This window comes from Columba livia, chromosome 2 (genome assembly GCF_036013475.1).
Source record: "Columba livia isolate bColLiv1 breed racing homer chromosome 2, bColLiv1.pat.W.v2, whole genome shotgun sequence".
Taxonomy (NCBI): domain Eukaryota; kingdom Metazoa; phylum Chordata; class Aves; order Columbiformes; family Columbidae; genus Columba; species Columba livia.
The window spans coordinates 70,543,837-70,567,803 of NC_088603.1; positions in this window are offsets into that span (position 1 = coordinate 70,543,837).

Sequence of the window (23,967 nt, forward strand, 5' to 3'; positions counted from 1 at the left end):
AGTGTGTCTAGTTTGAAGTGTGTGTTGTGTTGTATTTTATTTTTATTGCTACTTAAATCAGTAGGAAAAAAGTTTACCATTGAGAAAACTGTCTTTAAATTCAGGGATATCTATTTCTATTGGCAAATTTGCAGGGAGCTGATGTGATCAGCGAGCTTGTATTCCCTGTAAAATCCCAGCTTGAGAGAATTTTCACTTTTCTTTCTGGGTCCCATGATCTCCTCCCTAGAAATAGATCATCCCTGTCAAAAAAAGGTTTCTGTGAGACTTCCAGAGTAGATGCAGGCTCAAAACCAGCCTCTTTTTAGCTTATACTAGGGTCTCTTTTTAGCTGTAGAAGGGTCCAAGCATGTCTGTCATAGATGTACACCCAGGGAAAATGATCATGCCTATGTATGAAATATACTACATTTAAAAATATTGACTCATTGCATTAATCCAAGGTGATAAACTCTTTTGCTGATGAATACTTCACCACTAATGATGACAGTCAGTAATTTGCTCCAGTAGATTTCAGTGTAATTTACACAGAAGCCCATCAACCATCTATAAAAAACACTATTTTCTATGCTAGCTTGGATAAGACAGCAGTTTCCCTGTTGTGAGACTGAATTAAGAGCTGTGAGAAGTTTTGTGTTTTCCTGCTAGTATGCACCAGTGTTTAAATAGATGAGAAAGCCAGGGTGATCAACCTTAACATCCATGAAAAGCTATGGAAAAAACATGTCCCCAGTAGTGCAGGTGAGTCCTCCCTGCTTCAGTGCCCCCCTGGGCTGGGAAGACCCATGAGCCCATGGCAAAGCATCAGGAGCACTACTTGCCCTTGCCTGCCCTGAGGAGGAATCAGAGGAGGTCCTAGCTCCACATTTCTGCTGGGAAGGGCAGACCTCATTCCCCTTTGTAAAATATGGTCTTTATTTCACCTTTATTTTGAAGATGGTGCCCAGATATGGGTGCTCAGGCTCATTAGGAGGAAGTAAGCAGGTGTGTTGCAGTGAGCTGCACTGTCAACACTGGTTACCAAAACCAGCAGTGTTAGTAATTAGCATATAAAACCAGTAATATCTGCTGGCATCTGATGTATTATGACATTGTATAATATGTTGACAGTATTGGTGAAGTCTATTACAAGAAACAAAATTGTTGCAATATGCAATGGGAATGCTGGCTGGGGTTCTTAACTCTTCAAGGCAAGAGCTGCTCTGGTCTCTGCCAGAGACTCCTGTCTTTGCTCTAACTTAGGTGGTTAGAAACACTGTGGCTTGCTATCATTTAGGGGGGTGAATCATTAAGTGCTATAAATCTGAAATTTTCTTCCTGAATGATCTTCCCCTGCTTGTATTTAAGGCAGCTTTACAGACCCTTATTGTAAGAGTACATGAAATTGAAAGCACTTTCAGTAATACCTCTTTCTTACATTCACTTTACTCTGAAGCTGGACTTGTTTCTTAACTAAGTAGCCCATGTTTTTAAGAACTAGACTTTATTTCTTACTTGATCATGTGCAGAGAAGAGAATCCTTTAGCTGTGGTGATGAGGTATGTAAACAAGACACTATTACCAGTATCAAGATTGAGAAATTATATTTTTCTTTATAGGAAAAATATTGTTCAAAAGGTTCTACACATTACTGCTTCTGCAGAAAGCAAATGTGAGTCTGGAAGGCTACTTGCTCGTGAGTTACAAAAGATGGGATTTCTTTTTGACAAGAGGAAATATTTTGACAAATGTGTAGCCACTCCTTTCTTACCTATAATTAGGCTGTATAAAGTGCCTATTTGAAGGTTTATTGTGGCTACACAGATGAGATGCACATCCTTTTCTGTGACGGTCCTCACCTACAAAAATACAGGAAATGTGAACAAACATGTTTTTTCCAAGTCCTGTGAAAATCCCAAGCTTTGATCCCTGCCTCTTACTTTCTCATGGAAGGAGTGTCTTTCTTTCAAGTTATTCACTTTCCAGCAATCTTTATGTTGGAAATCAATACTATTGATAGCTCTCTCCTGAGCCTAGTTGCATTAAAAAAGTAAGCTTGTATTGAAAGCTTTTTTTGGTTTTGTGTCTTTTGCACAGATTCCTATACCTGGCTGCACAGGTGCTCTGACTGTGGTGTGAACTGCCTGGATGGGGGGGCCTGAGTCCCACTGTGTCACTGTGAGATATAATCTGTGTAATGTTCTGCTTATTGGTAACTATTATGCAAAAACATCCTGTTAGGTAATGGAAAGGCAAAAAAAGATGTCTAAAGAGACCCTGTCACCATTGTGAACTGCTGGTGTTTCTTTTTATACCTGGTTGTGTAGCCATGTAGCCTCATGCTACCCTGGCTAGATACTGCAGCAGCTGGCCTTCAACTGTTAGCATAATTTCACACCCAGAACCTGCAGCTTGGATAACCTATGTCCCTTAAGAGTACAGGAGCTTGAGGGTAAGTTGTCCCAGCACCTCCCGAAAATAAGAGGTAGGGGATTACCAGGGTAGCGAAAGCAGTGTATGGAAAATGAAGGCCCAGTTTATGTAAAGGAAGCAACCAGATAGGTAGCTCACATTACATGTCAATAGATATAGACTGCACTACATCCCTTTGGTATTTCTAATTCCCCTAAGCAACATGATTAACTCTGTATAAAAATGCTGCAAGGATCACCCAGAGAGGGGGGGAAATGGATTACTCTGCTGGCAGTGAGATTCAGTGGGAATTCCCTAGCTTGAGTATCTGACCATCAAATATGTGCCATGTGCAATATTTGTGCATCATACAATGTGAAGTGCTTGCCTGGAATGAACCACAGTGGTGTCTTGCTAGTGTGTAACACTGCTGAAAGAGATCTGCATGTTGGGGAGTGTGCTCTTTACCACCTATAAATTGCTTAACTTGTTATCGAAGGGAAGAAGCAGGGGTGTAGGGAAAAGAGAAAAGCCAGTTGCCTTTGCTTCTATTAAGTAGTGTTGTTCTTTAATGGATGGTAACAGGAAAGAGTGTAAGGGGACGCTATTGTTAATGTGAACTCCTGCAGTTTTTATTATACTTGCACCCGCTATAGTTAGGGTTGAGCAGCTGTTTCCATTATGAACTCCTATTTCAGGGGTTTATAACTTGGTTGTAAAAATTTGCTCCAGGCTAAACTGTAACTTACTGAGTCTTAGCCTGGGAGAATTTTCTTAAACAAAACTTCAAAAGAAGAACTCCATCTAGTCATTGTTCTGCAAGCTTGCACAGAAGCGAAATTTTGCTGAAAAGCCTTGAGATCTGTTTGTAAAACCATGAGTTGATTACATTTCCCTCTGTCATAGTTTCAAAAAAGCAGTCTGAACTACTTGACAAAATATGGCTGAAGAACGTAAGTGACCAAGAGAAGGATGTCACAATGACTCAGCTGATGTCCATTCAGTTTGGTAGCTGTTGGGTTATAAAAGCTTTCCTTTGAAAAGACAGCAATGTGTTACGGCCATAGACAAGAGAATGCTGGATTTGCTTTTACTCGTAGGATCTATGAAGGTTTAGTGCCTGTGTGTATTGAATTGTACCTACATAATACTAACACTGAATTCACACTTCATAGTGTAATGTTTCTGCAAACGTGTCATACAATAGGTGCTTGGCCATATGTATGTTTAAGTTCCCTGAGCATGTAACTACTTTCAGAAAGATCTCAGAATGCCATCGCTGGCCTGCCCAAATTGTATTCAATGGCCTTCAACTACCTTTGAATAATAAGTTGCTGATTTCTTTTTTTTCATTTAAAAAAGTGCAGTTACACTTTATAAGGACACATATATAAAAATGATTGTCCCTTGGCCCTTCCAGTTTGTTTCTGTGGCAGCAGATATGCATTGGAAACTGGCAAATCTCACCAAAAACCTCAAAGGTTGCAGTAAGATTATGAAAAACTGATTCTTAATACATTCAGTCTTGCTAAATTACAGTTTTAAGATATAAAGAAAACGTGAAATTCCAGCTCATAGGTTTGTGTGTGCCATCATCATTTGTAAGAATTGCAAAGCTATTTAGATACATGGAAACAGCAAAACAACTTTCCTTAGTTTCCATGGTCAGGAGCAAATTGTTTAAGCAATGTGTCTGCAGACATCTGAATATTTCCTTCACTGACATAATCCTCAGGTAATCTGAAGAAACTTTGTGGTGACCTCTGGGGCTCAGTATAGGAAATTTGGCCAATCCCGTATGGGAATATAGGACTGGACCAGAATTAGGTTTAGTACTTAGTATCAGTGGTTTGCTCTTGTAATACTTTAGGATCTAAAAACCCTGTATTTTAAGTGTGATGGATTGCTGTTCAGGTTTTAGATATTATCCTGACTAAAAAACGTCAAAGTAGGTAAAGATGCTTACATTTGTCCTAAACTTATGAAAGTAGTTAGAGAAACATAAAAGAATCCAGGTTTCAATTCGAGCATCTTTCATAAGAATATTTCTGCACTCCTTGGAGTCATCTATTCCAGTCTTCTGAGGTGGTTTTGCCAAAAGAATGAAGTTGCCCTATCCTTTGTGAAGCATATATGTTGCTCCACAGCTGTCTCGTCATCTTAGCGGTTGAGCAAGGAGAAAGTCTGTGGGCATATGTATTTGTAGATATCAGTATTTTTTAGTGCTTGGTGTCTGTCTGTGCTGTTCCTGGCTTGGCAATGAATGCCACTTCTGGGCTTTCTCTGTCGCTGGCTAAGCTTCTGTAACCACATCACATTTCAGCCTGTAGTATGAGGGATGTTAATTCATAGTGTCATTGTTATTTAGAAGTATGCAGAAAGAAAATAGCTAAGAATGTAAAACATATTGTGATTATAACCTGCTTAGCCACCAGCACAGAAGTATCATCCAAACTAAACTTGTTGAAGCAAATAATTTATTTATCCCAAAAGCTGAGCATATAAGAAAAGTTTGGTGAATAAGTCTGCTTATATAAAAAATGAAGTTCTCTTTATTCTTCTACGCAGAATCCACTTAGAATCCACTCAAAAACTAGAGTCTATTGCTAAAGATAAGATGACATCTTCCTCTCTGGCATAGAGGAAAGTATAGTGTGAACCTGATTGTTCTCCCACAGCAACTGTAGCTGCACAGGGTAAAGGCAGTTTCACACAGACAGAGCCATGTAGTCTTTTTGGGTCTAAACCAACAGTTCTTTCTGTTGCAAATGAATAAATCAGCAGATAAACACAAGGGCCTAACACTGAGAATTTCTGTTAAGGTACTACTGCATTTATCAGCAACTTCAGTTTCTCCATTTAACCCTGTAGTTCACAGTATCACAGTATGTTTGGGATTGGAAGGGACCTCAAAAGATCATCTAGTCCAATCCCAGGTCCAGGTACAACAAATTGCAACATTGCAATGAGTGTCAAAAAATGCTTTTTCTCTATTTAAAAAACAGACGAAAATAATTTTCTTCAGGGATAAGCAGAAAGCAGGCAGTCTCTGAATTAGGGTAGAGTGGAATGTATAGTAAGGGTAAACTGTGCATCAGGACCCCCTAAAGAACTTTTCACATACTGAACCATTGTTCTCAGCTTTTATTTAATAACTGTACTTAAATGTAGGCTAAAAATTAGGAGTCATCAGTGGATGAGTTGTTCCCCTCCCACCCCTGTCCCATGAAGTACATCTCACCTAACTATACACAGGTGACCGTGACTGCAGCTGCATGGTGGACATCAGTCAGCCCTGTGATGAGAAGGGGTTTCAAGGTGTGCACAAGAGGATGTCCTGTCCTGTGGTCAATAGTCTGCGTATGTCTCATGGACCTTTTCTACCAGTAAGCCATGGCCAAGTGAATCATCCTACCAGACAAGGACAAAGTAAGAGTTAGTTGGTGTTTTCAGCTCATGTCTTGTAAAAGAAAAGCCCTGGGACCTTATTTGCAAGAAACAAAAGGAACAAATGAGATAAGGAGAGGCAGCAGGACAGAAAACATGGGCTGATGCAGTTTTCAGCTCTCTCAGGGATTTTGAATGCTCCTGAAGTTCTAGGTCAGGAAAGCTTTTCTTTCTGACCTGCGGTTAGGACTTCCCAAAACTACTCTGACCATATATACATGAACAGCTGCTAATCTAGTAGCATTTGACACTATTTCACTTTTCTCTGGATACAGACTGCAGAAGTGTGTGTTTTCTCACTATGCCTCTCACCAGTGCTTTCTGTGAGATGTGCCACAGCTTTGTTTCAGTTCCTCTGATATTCCTCCTGTCCTCAGTCTCCTTTGTCCCCACTTCCAGTCAGATTACCACCTACACCATCTCTGTTTTCACTTTGAGTTAATCTGTTGCTCAAAGCAGTTGCTTGAGTTACCTCCGTTGTCTCACCCTTTCTCTGGTCCCTGCCACTGGATTCTCCAACCAAGAATCCTGCTCAACTCCCCTGTTTTTATTGCCCCTTGGATGCCCTTTCCCCTCTTGTGTTAGATTTTTCTACCTCCGTTGCACTCCACCACAGTTTCTCCTCTCCCTTACACCGTGCTTCTCTTTCAATAGGTCTTGACAAGGAGGCAGTGAGTTTATATCTGCTCCTCAATTAGAAACTCACTGTTTTTTGTAAGGTCAAAAATCTTAAGGGTTTTCTACTTGTATTAGCTAAATCTGTGTTACCCAGTTCAGCTAATTCTGAGATCAAATGCCTCTTATAAATGAGATCAAGCCAACATGTAGACAAAATTATAGTATTTTAATTCTAATGTAGTATTTCATGTTTAGATTGTAATTTTTACTGCTCAGGTAGGGTACTGTAAAAGTGAACTCAACCCAGTTAATGACCATAAATAATAATGATGGCATTATTCTTTTGTCTCGTTCTTTGCACACACTAATTTGCTCTGACAGCCAGCTTTGCTCTTTTATTAACTGTCCGTCAGCTGTAATCAGTGATGGTGAATTCAGGCAGCAAAATTTACATGTGCCAAGTCTCACCAATTTTTTTTTTCCTCTGAACCATCTCAGTCTTCAGTTTTGTGTATCTTTGGGATGATGGTTGGGAGAAAGCATGGGGGAAAGAGAGTGCAAATGTGCTTTTTGACGTGTTGACTTATCAAACTGAAGAGCATTCATAACATCACAGGACAGTGCTGTCTTTGGTTGCTCTTCCCTTCCTTTCTCTCTCCTGTCTATTTTCAAGAATAAATACATAACAGGAATTTAAATTATAAGATACATCCTTGATTAAATATTTTGATTGTTTTTATTTTTTAAAAGTTAGAATCCAGCATTTGTTTGGGGAGGGGGAGGAAGAGGCTAAAAGATCATTTTCTATCTCTTGTGACAGTGCTTCAGCCCATTTTAATGTATGATTTATGCCAGTTACTAATAGGTTACCCGGAAGTTGATGATTAAAGTGGAAGTTTCTTTGGAGAAGGGTGATATAACTGAGGTCAAGACCTCCTAGTGACCTCAAATGTAACTATTACCCTTCTAGGTTAGTTGCAATTTGAGATCAAAGTGTTAGTACAGGAAACATATTTGATCCTGAAGTTGTCAGTTGAGGGCGGCTGTTTGACAACAAGGTGGATGTGGTGGTTGGAAGGGAAATAAATGTTTTCTTGCAGTTGGACCTCTGCTGACAGATAAAGACAGGATAAAACATCCAAACTACATTCAGAATGTGTTATTTAAATTATTTTTCATAAGTAATTCTGCATCTTACCTGAGTAAAACATCATTTTGTAAACAAGTGGGTAAACAATTCAGGCTGGATATTGCAACCAGTTCTTTGAGTGTGGCAGCCAGCTTCTTTTTCTCGCTCATTTACAAAGCTGAGAAACTTTGCTTTTATCTCCAGGGGTCCTATTGTTTTAGGTTGTGTGGGTATATGTTGCAGGGAGGGAGAAGGGGCAAAAGCCTCATTACTCATTATGGCTTACAAAGCACTTTATAGTTTGTCTTAACAGGGTGTACATATTGGTTGTGTGTCAGTACACCAGTGCTTTGCTTAGCTGCAAAGGAGAGAAAAAAAGAAACAGACTAAAACCCCAGCAAAGCTTATTTCTGACTGGTCACTCATACTGAGTGTCTAGTATCTTCTAGGCATTTTTCATGTAGAATTTTGTAAGCCTTAAGGTATGAATGATAAAAAATCCTGCTCACTGAGTGTCCCTCATTTGTGGCTCTTGCTCATCTTTTTCATAAAAAGACCTTTGATCTGAGTGCCCCTCACCTAAGCCATTGAAAATAATGAGGAACATTATTAATAGAAAAACTGGTTTGTGCCTCTTGTGAGTGGGTAGAGAAGCCAAACTGCTGTTTCCTGCTTTGGAAAAGCAGCTGTACTTCCAAGTGTCAGGCAGGTTTCACACCTTATTTCATAGCTTTGCTTTTTATAAGGCCTCCTTTTTTACTGATGTTACCTCTGTTACCCTGTCCTGAAATGTGCTTGCATAGGGAGCAAGGGTACTCAGGAAGGGTTTGTGGCTCAAGCATGACAGCTTTTTCTTCACCTCTGCAGAGCCAAAACAAATACGAGGACAAATACGAGGGGACAAGCTGGAGTGCAATTCAGCTGTGCACTGCGAACACAAAGCAGAACTATAGAGAGGCGGTTTTTGTTTTTGTTTTTGGTTTTGTTTTTGTTTTTTAAATGGAGTTACTTCCCAGAGGGATAAAAACTACTCTTTGAATCTCAGTGCAAATATGTTACCTGGGTTTTACTGAGGTGCAGCTGAACTGTGTTGCTGTGGGTTTAGGTGAACTCTGTACTGCTGTTGATAGGTGTATGTCTCTGACTTGGAGGTTGCTGTGTGCGGACATGGGCTCTTCTGTAGGTGTGGAGTCCCAAGTACTTCTGTTTCCAAGCAGAGCCCAGTTCCTTTGAAGCCATTTGTTAGGTCAGGGCTTCAGTTTATGAAGGAGTTTAATACCATCTTGGCAGAAAACCATGCTGTAAAAAATTCCATCCTAAGAGTGAAAACATGGGTGGCATTTCAGGAATATGTTGAAAGATCTGCTTTACATTGACTTTTTCTCTTGATGTGTTTTCCTCAGCTGATCAATCTGTAAGAAAACTTTAAATAAGCAAGGACTAAATCTTGCTCCACAAGAATGGGTGTGTATAGTAATCCTAGAGTTTTCAGTGAAGCTCTGCCGTCCTCGAAGGGCTATTGCTAAGCTCTATTGCAAATATGCTGCGACAGCAAGTACTATGAAAATAGAACTGAAAGCTCACAATAAAAGCCCAAGCAGCCCTGCCAGGGTGTCCAATCAAAATCAAGAAAAACAATACAAAATCAGAAGTTATTATACCGTAAAGGACACACTGATGACTGAAAAGTGACTGGTTGAATAGGAAATACCTCCAGAAGAGGTGGTCAATAAGGGTTATAAAAAGTCCACAAGGTTAAAAAACGTCCTTTATTTTATTTTTTTTTTTTTGTATGTCACTTAAAACTTTTTCCCTATTTTCCAGTCATCTGAGTATACTGAGTTTTTACTCACCATTTCTGGAAAACTTTTCTCTATTTTACTATGAGTTGATGAAATGCCTCATCAAGAACCAAGACAAGGTTTTCTCGATTCCCTTTTATTTAACAAGTTAATGATAAATAAAATAAAATACACAAATGACTGATCACCCAGTTAAAAGAAAAATGTGTTCAGCTTCATTTCAAGTGAACATGACAATTTATGTTCAGATGTGCTGATGGAAGCAGTTTCTGCCTCCTCCCTTATTGCCAATAGTAGGCAAACGCTGCACTTTTTAATGCTGATAAAAGCTAGGGTTGACATCTTTATATCTGGTGCAACCTGTCTATTCTCTGGATCCTTCTTCAGGAGAGTTTTCAAACCACTGTGGATGCTTAACTTCAAACTGCTTTTCAAAACTTCCCTTCAAACCCACTCTTCACTGCCCCACATAGACCTAACACCTGTATAAAGAGACAAACAAAAATAAAATGAAATTATTTTGTATAGTAAACACATACATCTTAACACAGTTCACTCTTGTGTAACATAATGCTAACTATACCAACATCCCAGCCAGAAAGGCTGACTGATTTCTTTTACAAGCTAATGTTTCCTTTAAGACTTTGTGGCTAAAATAGTCAAACTGTGCTGTCTACTGTGGGAACAGCTGTGTACTTCAGTACTGCTGTGACAGAGGTTAACAGCAATTAGTTGTCATTATTTTGTATTCATGGTTCCCATTTACAAAATGCTCTTCAAAACTCGTTGAATTTAAAGCTTATTTCCATTTGAGGAAAGCTGGGAATTTGACCTAGCTTCAAGAGTTAAGACATGAAATAAAACAAAGTATCAGATGTGCAGTAAAATCATACACCCTGCAGATCTGGGTTTGTAGTCCTGTGTGATGACTATTTCAGTCCAGATAGTTACTGCATGATAATATTTTGGGGTAGGGCAGGGGAGGAAGTACTTTAGAAAATAAAACAGATGCGTCTATGTGGGGTAGTTTGAGTCTACCAGAGTTCACTGCTTGTATTTCATATGCACACTCAGATTTGGAGAACCCTGTGGACCACTTCCTACTCAGCACTTTTTAGTTGCAAAATGTAACCTGAACTTAAGGCTTTCTCCCTATCCCATTACCTGTATCCAAGAGGATTTCAAAGAAGCCCAAGGATTAGCTGACCTCCTCCCTTCATGCATTACAGCTGGGCATGATCAGGCTAGTACTGGGGGAGGAGGGTGTAATTCCATTGTATCCTACTCCAGCAGTCAAGTTTGTGGAGAAAAAGTCACTGTCTTGCTTATCTCCTCTCTCAGCACTAAGGGTATGGCAGGATTTGCAGTTACACCTGATGGTATCTGAGGAAAGGCGGAGGAATTTGCTTCTTTGCCAGAGCATGTTTTGCACTTCATTGCACTATTATAAATCACTCTACTCAGCTGTAACTCATGAATGAGTATTGGGGGTTAGGGGGAGTAGAAAAGGGAGTGTGTGGGGGTTGAGTAGGGTTAACAAAATTTAAAACAGATTTATTGAAAGCCCTTCAAGAGTAAATAAAAAAAGACACCCCAGCTGCTGCTGTTCTGTAACACAGTGAACTATGAGCTAGAAATCTTAGTAATTAGTTTCATTTGTAGGTGAAAAAAGGTCTTTGAGAATTTCTGGTATTAATTATTGTTAAGGGTTAGTCATCATTTCCATTTGAAAAACCTATATTTTTTATTTTTAACTTTGTGTTGTCAGCTTACATGCAATTAAAGAACCCTCAAAGTGACTGAATCGTGTCACTGCTACAACTTTACCAATTTCAAGACAGCAGCCTCTCTTTGTCCCAGAGCCCCAGTATCCCCAGCTCTATGGGACATGACTTCAGTGACAGCCTCCTGGTTTGCACAAAAAAAAAGGGATCAGCTCTCCTACCAAGCCGTGCGCCTCACTCACACCCTGCAGATGGTCTGACTGCGGTGGCAGGACTACTTCAGATGGCTCAGAAAAATCTCAGGTGAGGTATGTGGGTGGAGACTTTAAAAAGCAGAGAGAAATGCTAAGTATCTGCATAGTTTCCATGGTAAAAATCATGCTCCTTTGTGCTCTTTTGTCATACTGCCTTTAAAATGAATGAAATCAGTGTTGCCTCGAAAATGGGCTCACTCCATTTTAATTGAAAATCAAATTTGAGATTTACTCTTCAGCTTTGCTTGTTGTAGGATGGCCTTCTCTGTGTATTTTATTTTATTTTATTTTAATACTCTTACATTCTATATTACAGCTGTTACAAGTCACATCGCTGTATATCTGCTAGAAATGATCTTTGTTTATCTTGCATGCAAATTTTAAAGTTCTATTGATTTGTACTGTGTAGGAAAAGGTTTGTTTTATGCCTAGTAATTGCTTTATGGTGAGCAATAGGGACTGGAAGAGGAAGGATTTGAGCGGGTTTAGTAAATATGTGGGTGGAATTCTACTTCTGTTGATGTTTTGCCACCAACTTAAACATAGCCAGGCTTTCACTCCCTTTGAGTAAATCACTGTAATATTTTGGTAATTTGATCTACTTATCTTTAAATGAAGCAACTATTAATACTCTGCTGGCAGGTCTTACTAACCAGTATAGCACAAGAGGAAGTGTTATCTGGCATATGTGATGCAATGCTTGGCACTGGAGCTGTTCAGTGGAGCTTGTCAACAGAAAATATTTTGGTTGGCTGTTTCTGAGACTTGAAGTAATACTACATCACTTTGGCTCATTATAATAGCATTTTCTTGTGTTCCTTTATAGATTCAGGAGGAAATAAATAGGACAGCTTTGTCAGTAGCATGAAGAAGCAATGTTTCCAAAGGAACTCTACCTTGTCAGATTCTCTAGCTATGGTGTGTTTATACATTCCTTGGTGTGAAAATTACAGCAGCTATGAAGATAGGTGGGCATCAAAGGAAGAATTGCTCTGAAATATTTACCTCCTGGTATTGATAATAGCAAAACTAAAAATAGTTCCGTCATTGTGCTCTTTTGATTATCTAGTTATAGTAAATATTCTTTCATGAGTTAAATATACATATATATATATACACACACACACACACATATAGGTCATTTGTGGTTTTTAATCTGTGTGCCTCTCCCTCTGACAAGTTACCCTGTGGATAATAGAAACTTCCTGTATGTTGTAAGATTTTTGTCCTAAAGGAAACAAAAAATAAAGCAACAGTAACGAGTCTTGAATAGCTTTTATGTTACAATTTTAATTCTGATTTACTTACTAGAATAGATTATTTTAGATTATTTCCATATTAGTTGTTCAAAAATCTCCACTCATGTATTACTTTTCTTCTTCTCTCTAATTATGTGATTTTAGTTTTTTATATACTAAAATGTGGGTGAACTGAATATTCTAGAGTGGAATCAACATAATAATGTTCTGTGACATCATATACACTTTTATCAAGATGAAAATTCTAATGTAAAAATTAACACGAATACCAGTCAGATTTTTTTTTTTTTAAATCACCCCCTGGGATGATCCTTTAGTGCTAATTAATGAATGATGAAACTTACAGTTTTAAAGATAATCTTTGACACCTATAACTATTCATAAGAAGAGCATTTTGATCAGCAGATTCCATCAGAAATTACTAATTAAAGCCTCCTTTTCCTGCTCTGTGTTTGGAGACAACATAAGAGGAAAAATGGCTGCTAAAGCTAGGATTTTATTCAGATTTTCAGTGCAGTCCAATTTGCATAAATTCTAATAAAGCATTATTAAAATCTATTAACACTTGTCTATGGCAATTAAGTTAAGTTTGCTATTTTGAATGATTGCATTTCATGCAAACTGAGATAAGGAAGCATGGAGGGCCAGCAAAGAATGCAGCGTAATCCTGGAAAGGATGCGTGAAAACAATGTTATTCACAAGGCACAAACTTTAAGAAGGAATAAATATTGTCTGCTTTCTAAAAGGCAGTGGAAAATTCTTGGCTCTATGGAGTTGAAATTCAATCATGGCTGCCCTCAGATGTTTATTTTACAATATATATGTGATATACAAGGGTGGTGAACATCATGATATTTTATTATAAAACCTGGAGGGCACTGTCCTCTGGAGAGAATTGAAGATTTTAACTAATATTGATTATTTAGTACAGACTGTAAAGATCATAAGTTAAAGTGGGAAAAAAGAAAGCCAAGGAAAGAATAAAAAATTTTTTATATATTGTTGAAGGTTTCAGGGGAACTGGTAAAAATTCAAGTAATGCTAATTCACAAAACTTCAACAGCTACTGTGTATTTTTGCTTTGTTTTACCAAAAATGCAGCAGAAACATGGTACAAACCCATGGAAAGAGTGAAGATTGGTACCCGGTTTGCTATTCTGGCTTGAACGTCCGTATTTCTAGAGTGCAGCTCTACATGTTCAGCCATGAATGAATTAGGGCATCTCAAAGCACTTGGACTAGTGTCCTTGCAGGGTGACTTCCCACCCTGTTTTTGATTGCTGCCCCTGCTGGGAAATGGGTTGAGGGTAAACATGGCTACTGGTGGTCCCCCTGCAGTGCAGCCCCAAGGGCTGTCTCTGGTTGCATTTGCACTGAGAGCCAGGGAAGACTCTTTGTGCATCCAACCTGCTCTGGAAAACCAGAGTGGCCACTGGTGGCTGGAGATTAGGCCTTTCTCATGCTTCTTCTGCTGTGCTTGCCACTGACACCCCAAACTTGAAGCTGCAGCTGCTCAGCATGTGCATCCTGTGTTTTTGCAGGCTGTTGTTTCTAGGTAGTTAAAGGATCCTTCATTCAGATTAAAGAGAGCAAGTGTAATTAATAGCCATGCCTCTCATGTTTAAGTTTAAAGAGGAGTCCTACCTCTTTGAGGGTTTTCTGAGAAGCTTTTGCCCTTTAGCTTCCAAGAACGTGATATTTTCTCAGTGTTGTGGAGAGGTTGAAAATATTAGTCATTTGGAGGGATATACATGCACATAGTCTACTTATCCCAGTAATACCTTGCATTTGTAATCTACATTGGACCAACTCATTTAAATTCTGCTTATCAGTCATTTTCTAGGGCTCTTAAAAGAGGATCTTAAAAAAACAAACAGCAACCAAGAAAAAGCAGGTTCTTTCTTCCATATCTGGAATTCCCTTGTCCAAGTTACATGGTCTTTAGGGTGATTAATCAGGACTATGATAGCAGGTGTCACTTCTGTGTTAGTAATGAGTGTGAGCTGGAAATGTCATGTTATTTGGAAGGGAAGATTCTTAGTGCTCCCTTGTTTGTTTTGGGTGTCAGTGTACCTGGAGGTATCAGGCCTTGCTTTGTTCTCTGTATGCTTGAAGACTTCCACTCCTATTTCCCACATTGTAGAGGGAGGAAAAAAATATCTCAATAATAAAGACTGTGGCAGTTGCACGTTTACTTTGCAATGACCTTCCAGGATTACATCACCCTGGAAGTCGGCTATTTGGCTCTCCCTTGAAGAAATTGTCTGTCTCCATCTCAAATTGTCTGTTAAAACCACATAAAGGCTGGATTTAGTTACCAGAGATAACCTTGGCAATGGCTTGCTACCAGTGCTGGTTATGCTTCACTGGAACCACAAACTGTGAAGCAGAAAAGAGAGATTCCTAGGGTGGGAGATAGTGCTGGGCTCTTAAACCATCTTTCTCGAAGGACAGGATATCCTCATGCCTTATCTAGAACTAAATGCAAAAGTCTTGGCTTTGAATGTGTCTCTCTTTTCAGCATCTCATACACTAATTCATGTGCACAGCATAAAATAGAATAAACAATTTTGCTCATCACTAACCATGGTATGTTACTTAAAAGCTAGAAAGATTTAAGACACCTTGATTTGTGAATCTATTTTCTTAAATGAGAAGGTGTTTCTGTAGTGTGACCTAGGTGGCCATAAAAATATCTGGGTGGATGGGCTGACATTGTTTATGTCATTTTCAGAAAAATTACTTGTAGGGCATTTTTTTAGAAGTTTCTCTAATTTATTCATTAACATTTTCTTCTCTGTAGCCTGCTAAGCTGGAATTATGAAAACAATACCAGCAACATTTTGGAGTGTTCTTCAAAGCATTTTTAAAATAGTTTTCCAATACTATGTGGCAAGAAATGAAATACACAATATTTTTTCTATTGTACAATAGAATACACACAAGTATAATAGAATATAAATGTTTTATAGGCATTTTTTTTTAAATGACCTCCTAATGCATTGGGGTTGCGCCTCTTGCAAGCAATGTTATTCCTTCCAACTCTTGTTAGGGGACTGTTTATCTCCCACCATCCACCATGGGGAACATGATTGTTTTATTTTTCTATTTCTGTATTCTTTGCATGATCCATGCTGCCACTGGTGTTGGCAAAAACCAAGGACTTGCAAAGGGAGTGGGTCCTCTGCTGATCTGCACCAAAGGCCAATGGAATGCGATGATGTTCTCTGCTTCTCAAGCTTTCCTGTAGTTTGAAGAACTTTTATGAGGGGGGATTTAATTTGGCAAAGTGAGTTCTCCTCTCCTTTGTCTGTAAAACAGTTACCATGAGAAATATGCAGAATATTCTGAGATCTGAAGTGATTTGACTAGTTGTACAACATTAACAGCCCTCTTGTACTGTATGAATGACTTTCCTCTGTGCTCTTGGGAAGGAACGTGCCCTTTACTGTTTCAGAATTAGGCAGTTGGTGGCACCAAAAGCGAAACTTGCTACCAGCACTATTCTGCTACAGCCCACGCACAGAAATAAAGTCTCTGTGACAAGTATCAGATTTCTCTATACAAGCTAGGCCTTTTGCTGGCTGTTAAAGGAAAAACATACGGTTAACAGTGTATTTAAAAACTTAAGTACAACGGTCTACACAAAGTGACCAATGAAGACCTCCACTAAAATATTATTTATTCTTTTCTCTAAAATTACTACTGGCTTTTCTTTTTACTTTTCCCCATCTGGCTATTTCTTACCATCTGTGGTAATCACAACTGAAATCTGGGAGACCACTTCTTCAGTTGACAGCTTCTTTAAAAGTGCTGAGCAATTTAGTTTTGTATTTTTTTTTTCTCCTTTTATAATGTAATGTCTCTTGTGCCTTTCTACAGCTTGCTCTCTAAATATGTTTTCATGTCTTTCTTTTTTGCTCACCCTCCCAATTCTTCTGTGACAACTAGCTGCTTTTGCAAAACGCTTCTGGGTTTGCTTCATACCACATAAAATCTAGGCAAATGAATGTTTTCTCTAATGTATTTATGTAGACTATTAAGAAGAAAACAAACCTAGGACAAGAACAAAATTAATCACTGGCTTATTAGTTTGGCATTGTTGCTTGCACACAGAAGCACTTTATATCAAACATGTTTTTTTATAAGTAAATAAATAAATGACAAGCAGGAGTACCAAGCTTAGCCCAGCATGAGTATTGACAGTGGTTACTGCTGACAGCTTTTTGCTGTTTCCAAACAACATGTTTCATTCCCTTAACTCCATTGTCATGGGGAATAGGGCAATACCAAGCTATTCAGCAGAGACACATGCAATAAGGGAGTATTCATGGTTTTACTGTTGTCTTGACTTGAAAAGGATTTGACGAAGCTGTGCCGGGAGGCTTCGGCCTGACACTCCCGAGTTAGAGGCCGTGTCCACAGCAGAGACTGGAGACCCACGATTTCCCTGCAACGAGACCGAACTGCGCTATTTTGGGAGAGCGCTCATTCTCAGCCCTCCGACTAGATTTAATTCAAAACCGCCAAAAGAATGTGGACGAGAAAATCCAGTAATCCTAGTAGCTGCAAGGATGCATCTCTTATTTTTGGCTGGAGCTGCCATTAATATTAAGCTGGAAATATTCACCAGAAGGGAAATACGCAGTTTTATCTTACCCCATGGTTAACATAGCTGTGGCAGCAATCCCCTGAACATAACGGGAGTCATGTGTTGGTGTGGCTGCTTTGAATCTGCTTGCACACATAGGAATAGGACAATAAAACAGAATCCAGAAGACTAATTCACCCTTGCTGTTCACCCGTGCTTGGAGTGAATTAGGCTTTGGGGGGGGGTTGCAATGTGAAGGGCTTGTATTCTTTGCTACAAGTGAAGTGAGGGCACTTTGTTGTCCCATGTCATGTGGGTCCAGTTCTGGTGTAGGTAGGGCAGGCATGGCCACCACCTGTCCCAGTGGAGCAGGCTGGGTAGCTTTGCTCTTCTACATGCTTCCCCACAAGAGTCATCCAAGTTAAATGATAGAATATTTGAATCTCTTAAAAGAGGCAGTTCCACAAAGTAAAAGTATTCTGGTATCTCTCCAAGCTGTCAAGTTTGTCTTCATCTTCTTTGCTTGCTCTGTAGCTCATATCACTAGGAGCCTTCTGATGTTAGCAGCAGCCAATCTGGTTTGTCTTGGGAAACTTGCCCCCTGCCTTTTTTTTTTTTTTTTTTTTAAAAAAAAAGAGCACTTTAATCCTTGCATCTTCCAAGAATTACTTTCTTTTGTGTGTGTTTGTTGTTTCACTTCTACCAAACAATCTAAAACCTTTTGCTTTTCCCTGGAATTTGAAAGCTGCTTTTAATTATAGGGCTTCATGTGAACTTAAATAGAGATAATAGTGTGACAAGGGAATTTCAGTCTGCCTTCAGTCAATGTAATTTTACCTGGGAGGTCAGGCATGTTGGCTACAACTTGTATACTGTGGTTTCACTAGAGCATAAGGGAAGTAAAGATTTTTGTTTTCCTCAGTTTATGGCACATCACATTAATGAATAAAACCACATGCAGACATATAGGCATTTCCTACTTATTTAACAACTTACAAATAAAAGCAGAGGAAAAATTACCCCAAACCCCACTGCTTTTGCTAGTGTAACATTGAATAGATTTGAAACCTGTCTGATATCCTTCACCTTCATTTTTTCTTAAGTTTAAGCCAGATGGATCATTTCCCTCCATTTATTCTCTCATGTGACCAGCTCCAAAGAGGTAAACTCTTGTATGACTAGGTTCCTTCTTTTTAAATGTTAGCACAGCACTTAGTGTGAATAAGACCATAATCGTGGTAGTCTGATTATCAAATAGGGGAAACCAAACAAGGAAAAACAGAGCAGGGTCTGGACAATGCACAAGCCCATGTCAAATGTTGCATAGCTGCACATGGTGCATGTTGAAGAAAGCATTGCACCAGGTGGATTAACAGACCTGTGTCCTGTGTATGTTGTTGCTGGGTGCAGGGCAAGGAACAGATCTTCATTTGTTTCATACCTGCACAGAGTCCACATCAGTGTTATCCTGTCATCGTAACTGTGCTTGGAGAGGACCTTTCAGTTTTTTGTTACTGCACAGTATTTCAGGACCATAAATAATTTCTTATTGTGTAAAGGCAACCTAAAGAGATTACTGATAAGTGCTTTTAAAGAATGGATAATTACAAAAAATAATATTGAATAATTTAAATTCAAGCCTGGGAATCTGCAAAATGTTTCAAAATGTTTTTCGCAAAAAAAAATTCATACTAAAGGACTTAACATTGCTAACTTATGTGGGGTATACTATGGAAGTAGTTCCAAAAGTGTGTGCGTCATGTTTGAGATGCTAAAATTTCATGTAAGGATGCACCAGCTGCACATGGAAATACCAGCACCCCAGCAGTACAGTAGGAGGGGGTGTGTCAGGCATCCAGATTTGGGGACTAGCAGGGAACTATTCCCTAGGGTGCCCTAGCTGCTTAAGAACTGAAGGTATGGATGGATTTTGCTGGGACCTAAACATCCTTCAGCGCAATTTTCTTTGAAACAGCTTTGTGAGGACTTACAGTGAGCTTTTTTTTTTTTTTTTCACTTTTAATATTTTGTTGAACAAATGAAATTATTGTCTTTATAAAGCTAAAAGAATGTGTCAGTAAAATTATTTTTAAAATTAGCTTTTAAATCAGTCAAGAAAATCTTCAGTTCAATGCCTGAATAAAACAGAGCTTACAGCTGAAGTGATGGAGAGACAGGGTGCCGTGATACTTCACTTGCTTTTGTGGTGCATTAATAAAGAAGATGATTTAAAAAAAAAAAAAAGGTAAAGAACTAGGGTAGCCTGGGGGGATTAAAGTCTTTTGATTTGTGATAGGATTTAGGCTTCTATGCCCAAGCAGAAGTTATGTGGACCCCTAAACAGAACATAGGCACTACTGATATGAGTGGTTGCCTTAAACCACAGCTTTTCCTAAAGAAAAAACTTTATCTTAATGTAAATCTCTTCCACAGCATAGAACTAACACCATTTATTGCTACTGTTGTTTAAATATTAGCTTTTGTAGTGCACTTGCCAGAAGCAGCATTCACTGTATTTTATTAAAAATAGCTGAAGTTTACCTCTGTATTTTGTAGATCTAAAGGGTACTCTTCTCGCAACTGTGAGAATGTCACTATTCATGGCATACAAGTGTGTAAGAACTGGCCATTTTTATTGCATTGGGACACTGTGTAGTGTCTGTATGTACACACATGCAAATACACATACATATATTTATGTTTATAAACAAGGCATTTCCAGAGTGATATGGTATTCAGTAAAGTTAATGCTGATATATGGTTCCTTTGAAGCTGAACAACAAGAAAATATTTGAAGACAACTTCCACACATATTGGTCTTCTGCTGTTTGTATAACTCTTTATTCATATAAAAGCGGGATGCAACTTTAAGACCAGGAAGAGGACTTGAAGAGTATCTGCAGTATTTTTGGAATCACTGTGTGTTATGGAATGCTGTTCCAGTTCACCATGCAGTCAGGGAAGAGGATTAAAAAAAAAATTAAGTCTGTTTACAGTGTGAATGTAGAAGTTCGTATCCAGAGGATGTTATTTTTTAAAAAATTGTCTTTGTAGCTGGTTACAAGGAAAGGTACTCCTTTTTCCCTTCTTTAAGTGATGTCTGTGAGAAAGTGTCTTGTTACAATTTCCCCTCTGTAAGGTCAGGGTTTCCTTGTAGTCCATGACAGGTATGATATGAACCCTCAATGCTTTGCCTTATACGTTGAGGTAGGCAGAGAAGTCCTACCTTGCAGAGATGATACAGGTGGGAAACATTGTAGTGTTTCTCTCTGTCTGGAATAATTGCTCTTCTATGAAGCCGTGTGAGGCAATTGCATTGATTGAGGGCTGTTTATGTGCTTCCCTGAAGGGAGAGCTGCAGGACCTGGGGGAGTGAGGCACTTCGTGGGAGGTCACAGCTCATGGTGGCTCATGCTGCTGCACCGCGATGCTTCAACAAGCCACGGGACTGGCAGAGCCTGGTTTCTTTTGGTGTTGTGACTCATGCTGGATCCTTTGGAGTCCAAGAGTGACTTGGGATAGTGTGCTTTTTTCTGCTTGGGGACTGTAATTAGGTCTCCCTCCCCTAAGACCAGGTGCCCATTTTCCTGACGACTTGCAGGAACTTGGTGTTGTCAAGGTCTCTGACCTTCTGCCAGCTGTGATCAAAGCCAGGCAGATGCTCAAAATTTGCTGGGAGATGTATGGATGGACACACACATGCATGCACTCAGCATGATTGCATTAGCCTTGTCTCCTTAAGAACCAGATGAAAGCTATATAATTTAATGGTTGGATATGAGTTCTGTGAGTGGTTATGAGAACAATGCTGCCTCCACCACACCAGACAAAGTGCTGGCTTCTGAGGGCCTCTTTGAAGTGCTGGGGACAGGCACAGCACTGCAGCAGTGAGATGTCTGCAGCATGAATAAACACATGTTTGGGTATTGCTTGAGTGGCGCTGACATTTGTCCCTACCTACTTTCTCTTCAAGCATGTGGCTGGAATAAGCTCTGTGAGGAAGGGTTACTTGTGATCCTTGAGCTGATGGGGACAGAGGCTGAGCCCATTTTGAGATGTGTCCATGTCCATAATGACAAACTGTGGTCCCAGATGTGTGTTTTATATGGTTGCTTAGTGTTTGCCCTTTCCATTTCTCAGCTGTTGCACAGATTTGCCAGGAACTCATTTCCAAGGTCTGTAGTAGCTGACACAAGAGCCCTGAAAAGTTGCAAGGACTAGTGGCTGAAAAAGCAGTTTTCAGCTGTTAAACAGAGTAGCTGCTGTGACAGGTTGGGCAGCAAAAATGGGCAGGCCTGACTCTGGCCAGGTGTCCTCCTACAAATCATGTTCTAGAAATAAGAAAGCTGTGTCCTATGAGAAAAATAAAATTGTCATGTACTTTTTCGAAGTGCAGCCAATGTGAAAATATGGGGGAAGTTAAAAATTTGGTCAGAAAGAAGAAACGAGAAACAAACAAAAAATTTTTTTTTAATTTGGTTTCAAAAGGGCTGTCTTAAGCCATAGATCTCACCAGAGTGGCACATAATTTTGACTAGCTGTCTTCTCTACCAGAACTCAGAGCGAAACTAGTGTTAAGGTGTGTCATAGGTATAAAATTTGCTCATTTTACTTTAGACAGGGTAAAGAGGAGTTAGTTTTCCAGCTAGAAACTTTGGGCTCTTTATAATATATTTCTAGTGTATGTGTGCTGTTATTCTGCTGCAATATGACTGAGAAACTGATCTTTTTGGTCATAGCAACACACAGAATACAGTGTCTGTGTTAGCTGCGGGAATGCTTTTTTATCTTTAATTACAGACTATTGGCTGAATAACGTAAAGTGTCTGTATTATGTAGATATGTAAAGCCTTACTGCATACGTGCAAGAGCAAAGAGTTTAAACTATGGGGTATGTTTTCTCTGGCTGTCATTTTCTTAAGCATATAAACACAAGTTTTCTCTTAAATAAGTATAATAATATCTACATAGCAATGTTCTTGTGTCTATTTAGAGGTAAGGGTTTCATAGAAATCACGTGCCCTTCCACCTCAATACTAAAATGAAGATCTGTGGTACCCTCTGCCTGCATTTCTGCTCTGCTCACATGGGTTTCCACCTTAGGTGTATGCTTGTCTTCTGGCTGCCCAGAGTCCCATCCTGCTGCAGGACCCGGCTGCAGCTGGGCATCTCCCTCCAACAGGGGGCTGGGAAATGAGTCTGGGTCCCATGAGACGTGCCATAATGTTACGTATGGTTCCATGTCTGGCTTGCTTTCTGTAACTTCAGCATCTTTCTTGTATCTGTGAGATTAATGTTCAGTGCCAGAGAAAGGGTTTTGACAAATACACCTGGACCTTTTGGGAAACATCATTTTTATTTGATGTTATCATCATTTTAGCATTTGCAATTCTTTGAGCAACAGTGAGCTAGGAGGCTGCAGTAGGGTACTCAGAGCCTCAGATCTGGTTAAAGTAATAGTTAATGGCTATTGCAAATTTACTTTGCTCTTGAGCCAAGAAGGGATGAATGCTGGGAGCCAAATTTGAAAGCTCGTCACAACCACATGAGATGGAAAAGCAGTCTTTGTGATGTATTGATAGCTGCAGATGACAGATATGATATTTATTGCCATGGACAGTAAAATTTATATATATTAAAAAAATGCAAACTTTGGAGAACGAAGGGAAGCACTGACAGGAAATGCCTTAGAACAAATTTCTGCAAGAAAAAGTGGCCAGAGGAAGCAGCTTCAGTGAAAACATTTTATTTGTTCTGATCTGGGGGCCAAATGATAGAGTACAAGAAAAGTCAACTTCTGAAATATCATTTCCCTTCATCCAGTAAAAGTCACCTCAACTTTGGGATATAATATAAATGTTCTTCCCCGCATAGTTTTGTATTTAGAAATACTGCTGTGTCTTCAGAGAAGAGAGCTATTTAACTGAAAGCTTTACTCCAGCTAAGGCATGTTGGATTATCCTAAAATGTCTGGGTAAATATTGCCCTGTTCTCTTGAGCAAGTAAAATTTGTGTGTTGTTCTCCTCCTTTTCTCCAGCATGAATTTTATTATTTAAGAAGCTTAGCCAAATATTAATGCTAGCTTTATACTGTAGAAGATTTAAATTGATACAGGTTTTTGTTTAAGTTATAACTTCCCCTTTAGTTTTTCCAGCCCAGCCATTACTGTCTGATGATGCTGCTTGAATGCTGGGAGGCAAAACTTGAGTTGTAAATAGGAAAAACAAGGTAGACTGCTTTGATAGGCAAAACTGGGTAAACTGCTAGACTTAATAGATACTACAGCTTAGAAATTTTGGGAAACAGGCATATAAGTGGTTGCAGGAGTTCTTTTCATCTGTAACAGAAACGTTTGTTGCGTAATTCTATCTAAGAGTTGTATAATTCTATTTAAGAGTTGTGTAGTTGCATTTAAAAAAAAAAATCATATAATCTGCTCATTCCTGTACCACAAGCTCTCCCAAAACATTGATGCATGCATTTTTTTCTTGGCTCTGTCAGGAAGAGAGGAGCAAATGTTTGGATCTGTTTTTTTCCTTCCTTTGGTATAGTGGGTGGGGAAGCTGTAGAGATGTATTTTAATCAACTAAACCATCAGTTAAAAATTCCATTCAAAACTGCCTTATATAATAAAACTTGCTTTTTAATGGAAGCTTAGCTGAATTAATTTCTGCAGAAGTCTTTTGACATCAAATGAGGAGGAAAATTAAGGAAAAGTCAGCATTTTCAGCAGAAGTTGATAATTTCAAA